This window comes from Leuresthes tenuis, unplaced genomic scaffold (assembly GCF_036924035.1).
Source record: "Leuresthes tenuis unplaced genomic scaffold, fLeuTen1.0.hap1 SCAF_1, whole genome shotgun sequence".
NCBI classification, from domain to species: domain Eukaryota; kingdom Metazoa; phylum Chordata; class Actinopteri; order Atheriniformes; family Atherinopsidae; genus Leuresthes; species Leuresthes tenuis.
Window position 1 is genome coordinate 14,037,477 of NW_027325355.1, and position 17,685 is coordinate 14,055,161.

Genomic DNA, 17,685 nt, shown 5'->3' on the forward strand with positions numbered 1-17,685 from the left:
CAGCCACAGAGAATAGATGTCATTTCAGTTCACATAGTACGTCATTAAAAAAACATAACCCCCAAACAGGGAAAGTGAGGGGATGCTTTTGAGCATATTCCCTTCACCCGACTAGCCAAACAATGTGAAAATGCATGTGACTGTGTAACAGTCTGTATGTAGTTCTAGACTATTCCTCACACTCGGTCTGACGCTGGCCTGTCCACAACTCATCCAACTTGACATTTGTTATAGATCCTGGAGTGGTACAACTTTCTCTCCATGCTTGGGTGACACAAAGCTTCACAGATGAATGTCTGCTTGCCAGAGCTTTTTCCACTGCCACTTCAGGGTATCGTCAGCAATATGTGGAACATATTTGAATCTTTCAATTTGCCTTCTCAGCTGAAAAGACAGCTCAATCTTTTCCTGGTTTTGCCTTTTTCTTCTTCTCTGCGGTCAACTCTCCTGTGTTCGTTCTCTCTTGGCTCAAGCTAGCTCACAACAAGATTGAACCTATACAGCAAGGGAGCGACGCGCTATTAACCTTTTGGACATTCTTTGATATTCCTTGAGCAAATTGAACTTGCTCGGGTGTCGTGACTGAAGAAAGCCTTGTGTGACGGTGTTGCCAGAACATGAAACTGGTACAAGAAAAAACGTGATACCGCCTTAACTCAAAAAGCAGCTAAATGTGCGCTGTATAGCTTTCATTTAGGAGCTCTATCAACTCCCAGACTAGTAGAGTTATGGAATTTCAAACTTTTCAACAATACTTCTCAGTAACCTTTAAAACATTGTTTGTTTTTTTTAAAGGAGAAACTATGAGCATATAATTGTGACTAATCAATTGGTTAATTATCAGGAAACCTTTAATGTAAAGCAGGGATGTTTTTGGACTTGTGGCTAAAGGCTAAAGCTAGTGGTAAAATTAATATGATCTTTTGCTGTGATAGTGACTGTATTATGTGAATATGATCGCATATAGAAGAAGCTCTATATGGTTTTTGAGTCTGATTGCATCAAATATTCTTAATCCAACAGCAGCAACATTACGGTGTTTGCTACAGAGCACTCTGTTAGCACAATTTTTCATTGCGCTACGTGCACAGTTAGAGGGTTGGTGGAGGAATAAGTTGCAGTACTTGAAATGTTCATTACTGTTTAATTTAATAACTATTTTTTTTTCTTTCATTTTTTTAGTTACTATGTTGAATCTGCAGCAATTATGGTGTTTCATCCAGATTTTAGGGAACATCTATTGAGGTAGATCAGAGCAATCAGTGAGTTGAAAAACCGCACTAAAGACTTATCTTGACCAATTGTTTCAACGTGACAAGCTGGAAGCAAGAACTGGATGGACAGACCAACGTTCAAATCTGGTTTAGGTGTTTGAAAGTATCCTTCCTGCACATCTATCATTGGCTACTCATCTGTGGGAAAGAGAAAAATGTTCCAACCCAAAATAAAATGGGCCAAGAAATGCACAGCAGACAGTGCACTTTTCCTTTGTGTCAACATAATTAATGATGTCCTGTGGACCTGCTTCTTTTAAACTGGACTAGGACCTTGTTTTTCTTTGCATAGTGCTGAGAAGCATCTTTTTTTTTTTTTTTTTACTTTCATTTTCAATTAAGATAACCATAAAGATATGGCAATGCAGAAATTAGATCAAATTAGAAGCTGGGTTTAGAGAATGAGAAATTGTTCCATCCATCCATTTTCTATTCCGGCTTAATCCAACTGTAGGGTCTATCCTAGCCATCATTGGGTGAGAGGTGGGGTACATTGCCAGTCCATCACAGGGCCACACAGAGACAAATGAGACAAACAACACTCCTAGGGGACTAGAGACTCCAATCAACCTGACATGCATGTCATGGAGAGAACCCACACATACACGGTGAGAACATGCAAATTCCACACAGAAAGGCCCCAGTCTGAAATTGAACCAGGAACTCTCTCTTTATGAAGCGACGTTGCTAACCACCACACCACCGTGAGCCCCCTGAAAAAATATTTAGTGTCCATATTCATTGGCGTTATTTGCCTTTCACTTTCTGCAGGACAGATGAACGAGGAATATGCATTTATGCGACACAGTGTTCCACAGCACTGTGTACTGTACATCTCAGTGTGAGACCGGGCTTGTGTCCCACTCTCTTGGCTATGCACTGACCTTTTCTCATTAGGCATAAGCAACTTGCATAATCACTGCTGACTTCTATTGACTGGCCTGTCACACCGCTTCTCTGTTTGACTGGAAACCCTGCGAAAAAGTGCCAGCTGCCAACGAAACTACCCCCCTCAGTGACATTCGCCTGTCATCTGCAGCAGGAGGAGAATTTTTCATTCAAGTGCACAAAACAAGGATGTCACTGTATTAACTTCAACTTATCCTCTGCTGTTTGGTTTGTTGTCATCTAAATTCAAGTTGGATCCTTATCCAAATGTATTTTTTTTTATATTTATAGAATAAAATTCTACATTTCCTGCTGTTTCCACACGATTTTAATACTTGGGCAGGCTGCCCAGGCACATCAAGGGCCGCCAAAATATATTTTGGAACTAACTCGTACACAGCGTTCTTATTTATTTTTTGTCCCAAATCTACAATAGCGAACTGGACAACTATTTGCACTCATCACATCAGTTCCATTCACCTTTTAATGTACCAAATCAAGACACAGTCACGCACAGGAGCAACACACTGGGTTAGACGGTCTCTAACTAGACTCTAACAACTTTTAGAAATTTTTCAGACCCCTTTTGGTGACATGTTTTAGTAAAGAAAAAAATGTTGTTAGTTACCCTTACTTCCTTGCTGTCCCTTGTGTTGCCCTCTTCGCTGCATGCTCAGAGAATGAAAACTTTGAACCAGTGCCAATCTGATCAGACTACAGAAATGCTCCAAATCACAAATTGGGACGCCAACGAGTGGCAGAATGAACAAGGATCGGCAAGACAGGTAAGGAGGATGTGAAAGAGGGTGAGTGAAAGTAAACATTTAGACAATTTAGTCTCTCACTGGTAAAATGAAGTAAATAGGACAACTTTGAAATATTAATATAGACAAGAGTAAAGGGCGAACTATAAATTTCCTTCAGATTGTCACAAATAAGATCTGATTCTTGGGTAAACAGCACCTGCTTAACTTGGATGCTCCCATTGGCCCAATGCAAAGTTAAGTCTTTTTTTTTTTTATTACATGCAAACAAATTAGAAATTGCTTTGATTTTATTGAAGACTAATGTTAAGGACAGTAAAGTTGCAAGTGTGTCATTTCTTTGTTTTGCAGAAAAGAAGAATGAATACTTTGTTATAGGAGATGATTCCTGTGAACTTGTGAACAAGTATCCAAGTATGGTGGAGTGGGAAACTGGGTCGGGAAAAAAGTGAATTGACCAATGCTCGCTCAACTATGTTTCACAGATCGGTGTTATATTTTGGGAAATATATTTTTGAGAATTGACAGTATATCCCATGTAATGATGACAAAAAAAATTCCCACACACTTTACAACTTTGTGTTGATTTAGAAGTGGCTGCTCTGACCCAGGATAAGGTAATTTTCTCATGATTTTGTAAAAATTAGCACATAGAGAGCAATCTAAAATAAACCAAGTTCCAGGATGTAGCCTTTGTAACCAAGGGTAGCCTCACAGGATACATCCAATAAATGCCCGAGGGTGGTAAACTAAACGGTCTCACCAAGGTCTACCATATTGATGGTGTATTGACCAAGAAATATGTGGAAATGATCGTTTTTACTTTTTAAAAATAAAGGACATTTAGGCAAGTGGTGTGCATGCTGCCTTACGACAGATCCAATATTTGAGCATTAACATGGTGTAGATTAACATACGAAACAACTTGACATCTTAGTTTAATCTTAAAATGTGTTAGTTTAAACCAGAATGAAGATTTCTCAACAGAGAAAACAGATTCAAAAATAAATAAATAAATGCTTCGCAGAGTTATAACTATGTCGGACACAGAAAAATGAATCAACAGTGAAAACGAAGCAGAAACTTCTAGTATTTATTTTTTTCTTGTTTTTAATCTACGGACATTGTTGACATTGGTTTAGTGTATCAAGGTCTTAACAATTCAGTTTAATTCAGTTTATTTATATAGCGCCAAATCACAGCAAATGTCATCTCAAGGCAGTTCAATGAAACAGTCTAATTCAAGCCAATTAGAGTCCAATTCATTCTAATCACAATCCAAATTAAATCCAATTCCAATTAAAGCAAAATTAGTGCAATTCATACATACAGAGTCAATTTAAAAAAAAGAAATTCCTAGCTCAGGAAACCAACAGATTGCACTGAAACTTCTCTTCGGTCCAATCCGCCGTCCTGAGCATGCATGTGTACAAAGCAACTCTTGCGGTGATCTGCAGTTGAAACTCTCATTGCAAGCTAATTTAGCTAGCTGCTAGTCAAAGCTTCATAGCTACAGTACACCCATAAAACTCAATGGCTAAATTACCCCCTCATGCAAGTCAAAGCAAGAGGGAGAATAAGTCAAGATACAAAAATCCTTGAGTGACATCCTTGAGCGAGGCATTCAGGGGATACTGCTGGATGTTGCTATTTGCAGCAATCAGCATACAGATAGGTTATTATTAAATTTCACACCAGCACTTGATTTTTTAAATTTTTTTTGCGTACGCTTTACGAACAAAGAGCTGGATGAAGCAGACTCGCTCAAGGACAAAAATATGGGCAGAAAAAAAAGAAGAGACATGACAAAAAGTCCATGAACAGTCAAAATAATTGGTAAAAGCAGGGCTTGCAGTCATGTCTGACAGGCCCACAATGGACTGCTGAGCAGCCTGGTATACGTGCTTCAAGATTAGAAAAAGAGACGAGGAACATGAAGGGTTTTTGTTTTTCTGCACCAACATCCCGTTCACATTCAGCGCACATAGTGTGCACTGTACAGGGCAGATAGCAGATTAGGTCCCACCACACACCTCATTATTCACTCTCATGCAGACTCGTCTGTCCTCTGTTTTTCTCAGACTCGTCCCTACATTAAATTTTTGTTGTTTCCCATTTTCATATTTGTAGCATTCCCTAAAATTCGTACGTTCGTGTTCGTCTCATACTCTGATCATACAAAAGTTCAATTCTACGAAATTCATTTTTGTCCATCTTCAAATATGTGTGTGAAAGAATCTATCTTAAGTTTCAAAGGCGACACAATATGGAAAAAAAAACTCTAATCTGTGTCTGAAATCACCAGCAAGTACAAAACTGCCCCAAAGACCTGGAAGCTGTCTTTTGCTTTACCTGTCGCGCAAATTTAATTTGGCTGAAACATTGATGCAAAAACAATGGCGTTGCACAAGATTGCTACTCGTTTTCCTCCTCGAAAGAGAACAAAACTTTCCATTAATGTGCTGCGTGGGCACGTAATATGTGGGGACAGGATCACCTCCGGGTCACAACGAAAAGTCACAGACCATAAATAAATATTGAAAATCAAATTTTTTTCTCCGATTCCAAGTTTTCATCTTCAAACATCCTGTCGGAAAACAAGTAACAGCTCGTTTTTTGTTTTAAAAATGAAAAACGAGTCGTTACCGGTTTCTCCTTATATTATTGGTCATTGGGAAACGACTTGTTCTTTCAATATCAAAAGGAAAATCGGTTGGCCGTCATATACACGGACCCCCAAAACACAATCCTGGCATTTTTCTTGACTATTTCTTAACTTTTCTGAAAGTTCCTCATTTAACGAGCCAACCTGATTTGCATTTAAAAACTAAGTCACCCCTTAAGTTTCTCCACCTCTGAGCCCATTCGCATCCACCCTGCTAGACACATAAAGACACATTTTCTCGTGGAAATTTTCTGTGGTCAGCTCTACTGAAGAGTATGCATTCTATGTCTAACACCAGCCTCAGTGGATATAAGAGCACAGTGGATAAATTATACTTGGGGGGTAATGTCCCACCAAGACTTAGCTAAAGACTGTTAAATGTGCAGCAACCACTTTTTATCGGACCGTTTCAACAACTTGATCCAGTTCACTGCTGGGCAGAAGAAAATGTGCCACAAAGAGGGATTTTTCATGGTTTATTTCTTTCTTTCTGTTATTAGCTGTACCTAGCGTTAATGGCTCAGGGAATAAAGACAAGTACACAACGTCTAAGAAGTTTTTAACACTTTTACAGAGATTTACGTTATTGTAATAACATTAAATTGTCAATTGAATGCTTTCAAGTTGAACAGTTACTCATTGTATTCATTATGTAATTTGGATAAACCTGCAGCTGTGTGTCCGGTCCTCTCCTCACTCTTGTTGCTTGTAAACACTTTGATGTGGGAATATTGCATTGTCAGCGTATTTCTGAAAAAGTTGCAAATCTCAAAGTAACATTGTTTAACTATGGCAATATATAAAACATATTTAAACTCAGTAATTAAAGGTACACATGCATTACTACGAGTTACGTGGTGTTTAACTTTCAGCTACACTGCTAATCAATTTCCCTCTCATATCAACGGAGTAACTATCTATATCTATATGATGAACTGGAGTGTTTTTCGTATGACTGGAGGAATAGCTTCATTATGTTTGCTTACTTTTATTAAAGTAAAACAATGGATGTCCAGGTTTTGATAGTCCAGGTAACGTACATAAACACACCGTAACTTGCCACAGCCAGCGTGACTGCGTGTCCGTAGCTAACATGAAAAACACACCAGAAACGAACCCTTCCCCGACGTCCTGTTGCAGAATACCTTAAATTTTGGACATGGTCAACAGGTATTTCAATCAAAGCCTGTCTCATAAAAATAACTGTGTGAAATTGTTGAAAAGAGCACAATGTCACCTTTAGAAAACTTACTGGAAATGGAACATCAGCACTTAGGATAAAGCCTCAACTGCCATTGCACTGGAGACAAGCCAATCCAGACTTCTGGGTGCAGGGTGTGCCTTAGATAATACATACTAATACATCGAAATAATGATACCTCACCATTTCCCAAGTGTCTCCATCTGATCCAGAAAAAAAAGCACAGCAGAGACAAAAGTGACTCTTATGTACTGTGATCAATGAGTTAGTCAATTAAGAGAAGAGGCTTTGATCAATAAATCTCAATGACACTGGAACATTGTAGTTCAGTGATCTTTTCGGATATGATTTTCATCTGAAGGTAAATTCTAATTGCGATTCATAATCATAACATTCAAATGTGGCACTCAGGACAACCGCTTAAGGAAAAAGGAAAAGCCTCGGCTTGGAAAAACCTCCAGGTGACATGTTCATCTTTAGCGGTGGCAAATTATGTGCGGGGACAGGGAGGCACTTGGATGTGCTTAGAGTGGAGGTCTATGAGTGGTGACACTTCCGAGGCCTGCTGCCAAGGGAAACTTCGTTATCCAGAAACATCTACTCCCCTTCCCCAATACACACACACACACACACGACCACTTCCAGCGTTTTCTCTGACCCCTAAGTGAGGTGAATAGACAAGAGGGAATAGGTGATAATGAAACTATTCATCTATACTGGCAGAGAATTATCAACACTTGCCAAGAACATTTGAAACAATCAATTTGCTGTACTTACATTTTATTGGCGAAACAGACTGTAGGTATAGTTGATAAAAAATACTATTCCAAGCTAATACAATGTGGGTGTTGTTTGCTATTTTTATTATTAATTTTTCTCCCGGAAAAGTGTTTGTGTAGCAAAAGCTGAAAGACCGACTATCATGAAAATCATCACGTTTCCAAATTCCCCCACAACACCAACTCCCAAAAACAGAGGTACTGCATCCACAGGACGACTCTAATAGTCAAGTTAATGTATTCGCAATTATTCTGGAAAAAAGCCTTGCCTGAAGTCTGAATTTGCATTCCCTCTTATCTCTATATTCATCTGCATCTACACTCTGCAGTGTTGTTATTTTTCTAAATAATTTTCCTCCATATTCACATTATCTTTCAAAGCGGCTGGATTCTTATGAGATTGCAAGATCGCCACAGAATCCATCTTGCCAATCTCCAAGCGACCTGTTTGTGCACAAAACGCAAAAGTATGGGCCAATCAGCATCTTACACTGGTAGCAATGCACAGGTCTAAAAGGACATTCAAAGCTTTAGCATCTACTTTGTCACCAGTCTGCAGGGGCCTGTGACAGGTTAATATATACTATATTGCAAAAAGTATTCGCTAATCCGCCTTTACACCCAAATGAATTTAAGTGACATCCCATTCTTAATCTATAAGGTTTAATATGACGTTGGCTCACCCTTTGCTGCTATAACAGCTTCAACTCTTCTGGGCAAGCCTTCCTTTTGACCATTCTTCCAGAAGCGCATTTGTGAGGTCAGACACTGATGTTGGACGAGAAGGCCTGGCACAAAGTGTCCGCTCTAATTCATCTCAAAGGTTGTTCTATCGGGTTGAGGTCAGGACTCTGTGCAGGCCAGTTAAGTTCTTCCACACCAAACTGGCTCATCAATGTCTTTATGGACCTTGCTTTGTGCACTGGTGTACAGTCATGTTGGAACAGGAAGGAGCCATCCCCAAACTGTTTCCACAAAGTTGTAAGCATGAAATTGTACAAAATCTCTTGGTATGCTGAAGCATTCAGAGTTCCTTTCACTGGAACTAAGGGGTCGAAAAACAACCCCACACCATAATCCCCCCTCCACCAAACTTTACACTTGGCAAAATGCAGTCAGACAAGCACCATTTTCCTGGCAACCGCCAAACCCAGACTCGTCCATCAGATTGCCAGATGGAGAAGCGTGATTCGTCACTCCAGAGAACGCTTCTCCACTGCTCTAGAATCCATTGGCACTGCATCCGATGCTTTGCATTGCAATTGGTGATGTATGGCTGTATGCAGCTGCTCGGCCATGGAAACCCATTCCATGAAGCTCTCTAAGCACCGTTCTTGAGCTAATCTGAAGGCCACATGAAGTTTGGAGGATTGTAGCGATGACTGCAGAAAGTTGGCGACATCTGCGCACAATCGCTTTCACTTTGTCATAATACCACTGACAGTTGACTGTGGAATATTTAGTAGCGAGGAAATTTCCGGACTGGACTTGTTGCACAGGCGGCATCCTATCACGGTACCATGCTGGAATTCACTGAGCTTCTGAGAGCGACCCATTCTTTCACAAACCTTTGTGGAAGCTGTCTGCATGCCGAGGTGCTTGAATTTATACACCTGTGGCCATGGAAGTGATTGTTGGAACACCTGAATTCATTTATTTGGATGGGTGAGTGAATACTTTTGGCAATGTAGTGTATATATATATATATACAGAAAGTGGTTTCACCATTCACTTGTATACATAGAAATGTTAATGTGTTTTGTATAGATTTTTAGGTTTACTCAGAGGTAACCAAATTTTTTTTTTTTTTTTGTGGCTTCATAAATGAGAATTGTCTCAAAGAAATACTGTCTATGCACAGTAGAGTCTCATTTCGTCCATGTGGTCTGCCAGCTTATAATTAAAAAAAAAAAATATATCATCTATATCTCCAAAAGGCCTAATTGAAAATGCTACCAAAATCCACAGGGACATCCATTCTCCAGCAACCATCAGGATGATGTGAGATCATTTTCCTTTCAGATAATCATCAAGTATTGATTTTGATTTCTGTGAAGCTTTTAACAGCAATAAACAACAGTTGCCCGGTTTCACACTCGTGTTATTGCCTCACTCCGAAGCGAAGGTGTGTGGTCAACCAGATCTCCTCAGTTACGCAATCAATAATTGCCTTTGAGGACGTCTTGTAGGCTTTTGTCAGTTGTACTCTTTTACAGTCTGGACGAGGGCAGCTGATTTCATTTCAGAAGCTGCAGGCAGAAGGTAATCAGTGATGTAAACGTCTCCGATAAGCTGCAATCGGGTATCAGCCAGACAACAACAGCGTAATGCAAGTCAACAGCACCTTTATCCCCACAATCAGCTGCAGTCCAAGGCCAAATTAGAATCGACCCACAACTCTCCACTCCGTGCGTTTAAATGACACGCACCTCTCACCTTCACAAGAAAATAGGGAAAGGTTGCCTTTTGTTTAGAGATCTTTTTTTTTTAATTTTGAAGGGACTTGTAAAATCCAATGTATCGTCCTCCTTCTGGTCATCATCTGAGGTCTGCCTTCAACACAGCAGCAGGATGCTGTATTGTGACTATTTTCATTTAGAGCAAGCTTGGAAAAAGCCTGGGGGAAGCTATTCAGCCCCCCCCCCTCTTCTGTCCAAACATCCAGCTCATAGCTCATGTCCCGCTGCTGACTTGGCTGTTTTCCAGCGTGCTTTTAGCCCCACTAATGTAGCTACCTATGTAGGTTAAAGACCCCCTTGTGGTCGACAAATACACCAGTGCCAGGGGAGACATCTCAAGGTGAACGCAGTATTCAGATCATATATTCCCACTTCAGAGGTGGGGGTAACAATAAATAGAACAGAGAAAACAATGTCAGAGAGACACATTTCAGCTGTGATTGATTTATTCCTGGTGGAACAGGACAAAGGAAATGTATAACCACATTTTATAGCTACATAGGCGTGGAACTGCTTAATCCCTTTGGATCTCTTACTGATGCTGGTTGTGCACCTCGTGCACAAAAATGCCAAGAAATGTCTTTAAGCAGGAAAGCGAGATTTGCACCCTGAAAGATGGACCCCTCTACATTTAATCCCCTTGTCCTGTCTGCTGTGGTTAGGAATTTGCAGACCCCTTAATTCCCTAAATGAGCAAAGAAATCAATAGGAAGACTACAGACCTTTACTCAGTCTAATTATACACATTTATCACCAATCACAACCTTGGATTTGAATACCGACTGTATAGGCTCCGTTGCACTGTGAGGCAAAGTAACAGATCAGCGCAATCCAGTTCATCCTTAAAGAGAGAGTCAGCAGAGTGATCAGGATAGGGGCAATTTACAGTGCTGGGGATAAAGATTAGAGAAAAAAATAACCAGAAAGCCAGAGGGAGAGAACAATTGTCTTCTGGCTGATCACAGAATGTCCTTTTCAGATTGTGTAAGACTGGGGAACGCACACTGAAAAAAAGGCCTTAAACGGTGCTCACCCTATTGCTTCTTTTTTTTTTTTAACACGCGGACGTCAATTACAAATTTGATGTATGCTTGTTTCTTCAAGGCATGAGCAAAATATGCTAAAAGTTTAGAGCTTAATGTCCATTGACATTCACTGGCACGAACAGAGGAGAATTCTGAACATATCAAAGAAAGAGTTATTGATGCTTACAAGACTGCAGCATGTTACAAATTTATGTCCATGGTGTTTGCACTTCAATCCACCAAAGAACTCATTATTCTAATGTCAATGAGCACTAAGCAGCCAAGTCTCCAGGAAAATATGTTTGCCATTTCACATTCATTAAAACCAGAAACACTTACTACCTGTAGGTATGTTATGTTTTCTATACACATGGACACTGTGTCTGCCTGTTACTTCTATTTGATGGCATTCAAGAACAATTTCAATTAAAAAGAGTAAAAATTGACGGTGACAGTGCTGACTGCTGTTCAAATGCCATCAGACTCCCTGGTGGTCTAGTGATTAGGATTCGGTGCTCTCACCACTGCGGCCCGGGTTTGATTCCCAGCCACCCAGCCTGTGTATTTTACTCATTTAGATATATTTAAATATTTTTTATTTTATTTTTTTCTTGCTCTTTAAATGTTTGCGTCACTATTTGCCCTCCTAATTGCCCCTCAGGGATAAATAAAGTATTTTCTGATTCTTATCAAACCCCACCATCTAAAAAGCACGTTTGTTGGTTGTTCAAGCTCCCATTTTTATCTTTATTTTATCCTTAACGTGAGAAAAACGGTAACACAAAAACAAATCAATTAAAGAATCAGATATTGTAGATTTCTGTTTTCCAAAAACCTAAAAACGGTAGCGCATTTTACTGGCAACAGATTTAATTATTAGCCGAGTATTATTGTAGATATTGTATGAAAAAGCAAAGATGAGCGGTGTTAGAATGCAGACAGAGTCTCATCCTAGTGCTGAAAGTCTTGTCTATGAAGGAAAGAAATACCTCAAAGCTAATCAATGATTACAAATACTTCAGTTTGTCACTTAGCCGATAAGGTGGAGAGGTGAGTCATGAGTAGATTCTTGCTCTAGAAACCAGGGACAGCAGCAGTTTGAGAGTTTGACTGGGGTGGTACACCTGTCTACACCGGTATTCTTAAGTTAAGTCATTGCCTTTTGTGTTTCAATGCCGAACGATGAAGAGTTGCCAACGGCATCCGATAGTGACAATAAAAGAATTCCATTCTGTTCTATTCTAAATCAAGGTGGCTTAAGATGAGCTCAGGGAGGACACAAACCTTCTGCATGGCAAAAAGCTTCTTTAATCTTAAACATGTCTAACTACTTTTACGACTTATGTGAAATATTCTAACATCATTAATGTTATTAAATGTATCTGATGACATTCTAAAAGGGTTGACTAACTTCCAAGCACTGCCGCGGTGGTGATGTTCCTTTACTTCTCAAACAACACAGTAACAAGGAAGCACCGTATATTTAATCTTTCCCGTGTTGAAATCCATCAGTATCAGACGGACTGGGCTGTAAGTTATCTTCGACGCGTGTTCACTGTTGGGATTATTGGCAAACACTTCCTCACTGTCAAGCTGAGTAATGCTTATGTGTTTGCGTGTACGTGCATGGATAGATCAACAGGTATTTCAATAGATGATTTGTATTTAGGGGCTGCCTCGCTGCGAGAGGGTTCCTGGTTTGAAGCCAGGCCAGAGCCTCTCCGTGTGGAATTTGATTGTCCTTCCTGTGCATGTGTGGGTTCTTTCCGGGTACTCTGGCTTCCTCCCACCATTCCAAAAACATGCATGACTCTACACTGGGTCATGCCTGCTCCTCCTCCACGTCGCCAGCATACTGATCACTGGTTCTGACACTACAGTTCCCAGGATTCCTCTGTTCTGTTACATCATCTGTTATGCCCCGCCTAAGGGTAATCAAAGCACAACATAAATGTGACCCATCTTTCTCAACCCCGAAGTAACCACGGAAACATTATTTAGAATTTAACATGGCAGTTTATTTAGAACATAGATAAGAATATAATGTCAACTTCGAGAGATTACCAGACTTCAGGATGGGCTAAGGCTAAAACAACAAACAAACCAAACTATCTTCCCAAGGGAAACTAACCTAAACAAAGCAACTTCAAAACAGTCGTAACACATCATTGTCTGCACCTGTGTCCTCGTCATTACCCTCATGTGTTGCACCTGTCATCCCTCTACTTATACCCAGTGTTCATCCAGTTTCCTTGTGTAGTCTTGTTATGGGACATCCTAAGTATTTACCCTAAGAATAAACTCTTTGAAGAACGCTAGCGTTTGTGTCCTGCATCTATTGTGTCAGCCTGACACATTGTCTCTAGAAGGGAATGCGAGTGTTGATGCTCATTTGTGTTTGTGTGGCCTTGTGATGGACTGGCAACTCATCCAATACGGCCTGAATCGGATTAAGCGAGTATAGAGATTGCTTGGATGGATGATTAGGGTTTAGATTACTAGCATGGAAATTTGCACACAAATTAATCAATTTGTTTTGTCAAATGTCTAGAATTGGCAACATGAATAAAAATAAGTAGATTTTGTGCTTTTTGTTGGAATCAAACATTTCATCTAGACTGGTTAGTTTGTTGTTGTTTGGGTGACTGAGAAGTTCAGTTTATCCCCCTGTCTAAAGTTATAAAGAAAAGCTACAATATCCAGGAAAGTTCTCTATCCAAAGCAGTGTGACTTTTTCTTATGCAGAATAAAATGCAAAGCTCAAAGCCCACCATGACAAAAAAGTATTCGGTTTGATTCAATTTTAGAACTCAAAACAAATCATTATTGTTGGACACTTTTCACAGAGAGAAACCGAAAGTGCAAACTGCAAGAGAGGGACACCAAAGTTAATGGCTCGCACCAACTGTACATAAATGCATGGAATAAAAGAAGAGAGTAGCAGAGTTGCTCAGATTGTCATGAGAGGTCATCCAACAGCAGCCCTATAGCCCTAAGGGATGGTTTAGGGTCACCTCAGCCTCTTCCTATTCTGGATTTTCCAAGGAGTCAGTTAAGACACTTGGATAACATTTTGCAAACACTTGCATCCAAGCTGACTCCATGTGATCTCTCTTCTGAGTTCCCGTCAGAACTCCAGCTGCCGCAACTGAACTGCCTTGAGCTGTTTCAAAGTTACTAAGGTGATCCTTAGTATTCTGACAATATTTCAGGGGTGACTTGTTTTACAACTAAATAAAGGACAGGCCGTGGTCAAAAATAAACTGGAGGACAAAACTGCCATCCATTTTTAGATACATGGTTTGATAGTGTATCAGCAGAAAATGTCACTTCACTTTTTGTTTGAATTTAAAAACACAGGATTGCAAGTCATCCGGGCCTTTATGTATGTTAGACAAGTTTATTTGTTTTATGCGTATTCATGAATAAATACATCTGGCTGTCATCTGCATAGAGTTTGACATTTGTACAGTGTTTCCTAATAATATTAAAGAAGGAAGTATGTCTAAAGTGTAAATAATCTCCCTTATTTTTTAACCTTTTCAAGGAGGAAATTATATTGCAGTAATGGTTTTAGAAAAAAAAACAGATGTGTGTTTGGGCCCAAATGGGTGTTGAATACAGCAGACTTTACAAAAAATATTTATTCTCTTTGAAATATTTTGTTCTTTTTAAAACTAACCTAATATGCATATTATGCATATATAAGAAACTATGGAGCCCAGAGAAAGCCCATCCATGCACAAGGAGAACACATATACTAGCTCCAAGTATCCAGTTGAGACTTGAACCAAGACCATTTTTGCTGTGAGGATCCCTGAGGCAGTTATTTGGACTCCTGGTCACGATAATGACCCAGTCTAGGTCGTCCAGCTTTGCTATCGCTTTCTCTCTGACGACTTCTTCAATTTCTCTTGACATTCTTTCATATGTCTGAAGCTGCTCCTCTGCTTTATTCTGGCCAGTTACCTCCTGATCTTGGACTTTTGTCTTCACCAGAGCTTCCTCCAGTATGACTGACATTAAACTGTTTCTTGCAAGGATGGAAAAAACAATGTCCCTGGTAGTTCTCATAACTCACAAACATCCTTAGACACATCAAGCCTGCATAGTGGAAGCAGCTAAGTTAGAACAGCACTATTGGTTAGAGTGAACCTTCAAATGTATAAGCGTACAGGAGGTGGAACTGTTTCATACCTCCCTTGTCGGCTCAGAAGCATATCAGCATCTAAGAAAGGCACAAAGCTGTTTGTAAATGAAGGTTTGTGAGTATTGGTCCACCTTTAAGCTTAATTCCAAACTATATGGGAAACATTTGTCCCAGTGTAAATTCAATGTCTGTCCCGAGCTGCTATGCACAATATGAACTGCTAATCATAGTGTTACGCTTGGTGGTCCGCCAAAGTGGGAAGTTGGACCTTGAAATGAATGTGAGAAAACAGTGGCTGTGTATAGATTTGAAAGGTTGATTCGCTAAAAACTTTAGGCATGTTAAAGAGACTGAAAACGTCAAAAGTAAACGTTTTCTGTTTCTATCAACATAGCAAGGGTAACCTGAGGGCCAGCTACTCCTGCTACTTTTAATAATATTTTGAAGTAATCTAATAATTATTCTAAAAAGTTACAATAATAAAAAATGTTGTCTTACCGGATGTTTCGAGCCCCGCCGGGGGAAGATTGAGCAGCTCTGCGCTTAGGTCTGTTCTTTGAAACATGCAGCGGTCTGATGTATGTGAAGATTTTCGGTTCATTGCAGCGGAGCTTAATTGGATAGTGCGTGTGCTTTGGAACATTCCACTGACTGGGCTGATGTTCCGGAGGCCTTGGTAGTGACAGACGAAGCCACTGACCGGTGATGGATGAAGCCATTGGAGCGGCATTGGTGTCTATGTCAGCGGAGGTCTCAAGTTAAACCGGTGACCAGCTTTACCTCTTAAGTTTTCACCAGACTTGGATGTGAACACAACGGTGTATCATGATGTGAAACTTGTTTAACACCATATATAGCAGGTTTATGGCTAGTTTAAAGTTTCCACTGAATGTGATGAGTTTGGTGACGTGTATAACCTGGAGATCTGGCCAGAGGACTGTGATATTTGATGTTTACAGCAGACTTATTTTTTAGGCAAACTAAGTTCTGTCCATGGTAACTTTCATGGGGAGGGGGGGAACCTTGGTTATAGGCAAATACTTATGTTGATAAGTAGAATTCCAGAGGGTGCAGAAATCCTGGGGAAAAGGATGTTTGCCTCATTGATGAATGTGATTAGACCAGATGCTGACACTGGTATAGCCATCCAGTTCAAGCATGATGATAAGGAATTCATTATTCTAAATGTATAACGTATAACACTTTATGACAAAGACAAATATTTGTATAGACATAAATCATTTATTTTGGATGGGAACTCATTGCCTGCCAAACATATGTTTCAATTTTGCCAAGATAACAATTTAATATTATCTAGTGAAGTGTTCCTAGAGAGGTCTGGCACACAACCTCATGTTTAAATGATTGTATTAATACTACACATGCGCATACTTCAATAAAGTGTATGAGCATTTTATTAGTTGCAATGTTAATAAATGTTGACTTGTGCTCCTTAGAGATGAGATACAAAAAAGTGGATCTAATTCCAAAGACATTTCAACTCATTATCCTTATACAGATAATCCCCTAGGTGATATTGATTTGCCTATGGATGCTATTAAGTGTAATCATGTTAACTGTAAAGATGAAAAGCATAAAGAGGACATCTGCTCAATGTATGAGGATATCGCGTGTGTGTTGTATAAAGGTGGTAAACCTTTCTTTAAGGACGTAAAAGCACAAAACATCAGGCCAGGCTGGAATAAGTATATGGCTGAGTATCACCCTGAAAGACGTGGGGCAAAGGCGGGTAGACCTAAACAAGGGACTATGTTTGAGCATAAAAAGCCTACTAATGTACAGTGGAAGTAAGCTGTTCGTTGTATTTGTTAATATGAGGAAGCTGTGAGGGCTGATTTTACGGCTGAGAAATTGCAGTAAACGACTGTGGCGAGCGTAAGGACCACACAAAGCAATATAATATTTCCTGTGTACAGAGTGCTAACGGGCTGACGAAGCCCTGCTCGTAGCCTGCGGGATGCTGACAACGCCACCTTGGGACTTTCACCCAAAAAATGAGTTTTACATTAGTCAAGGTCACGTAGGTCAGATCTACTCAGGAGGCATGAGACGAGGTTCAAAGTTTAAAACACTCTATTAAACAGTGTTCTTAAAAACAATCAACCAAACAAGCGCGAAAGTAAAGTCAGGCTGAGGCTCGTTGGTGAGGTGACACTAGTGAGGGGAGAGGGGTCCACACTAAATAACAGGTATGTGACAGGCACACACACACACAGTGAATACCCAGGTCCAAGGGGGATATCATCACATAGTGTCACCAGACCAACCACCACCACGACCTCTGGAACAGAAAAGGGATAATACACAAGAGTCTCACACACACACACACACACACTGACAAATTATGATACAACAACTAATCGAAAATAAACCAAATTAGGATGTCAAAAGAAAATAAACATAGCCAGCACATAAAATAGCAACTGCAGAGCGAGTCAGGCTGCAGACGGGGGTCCCAT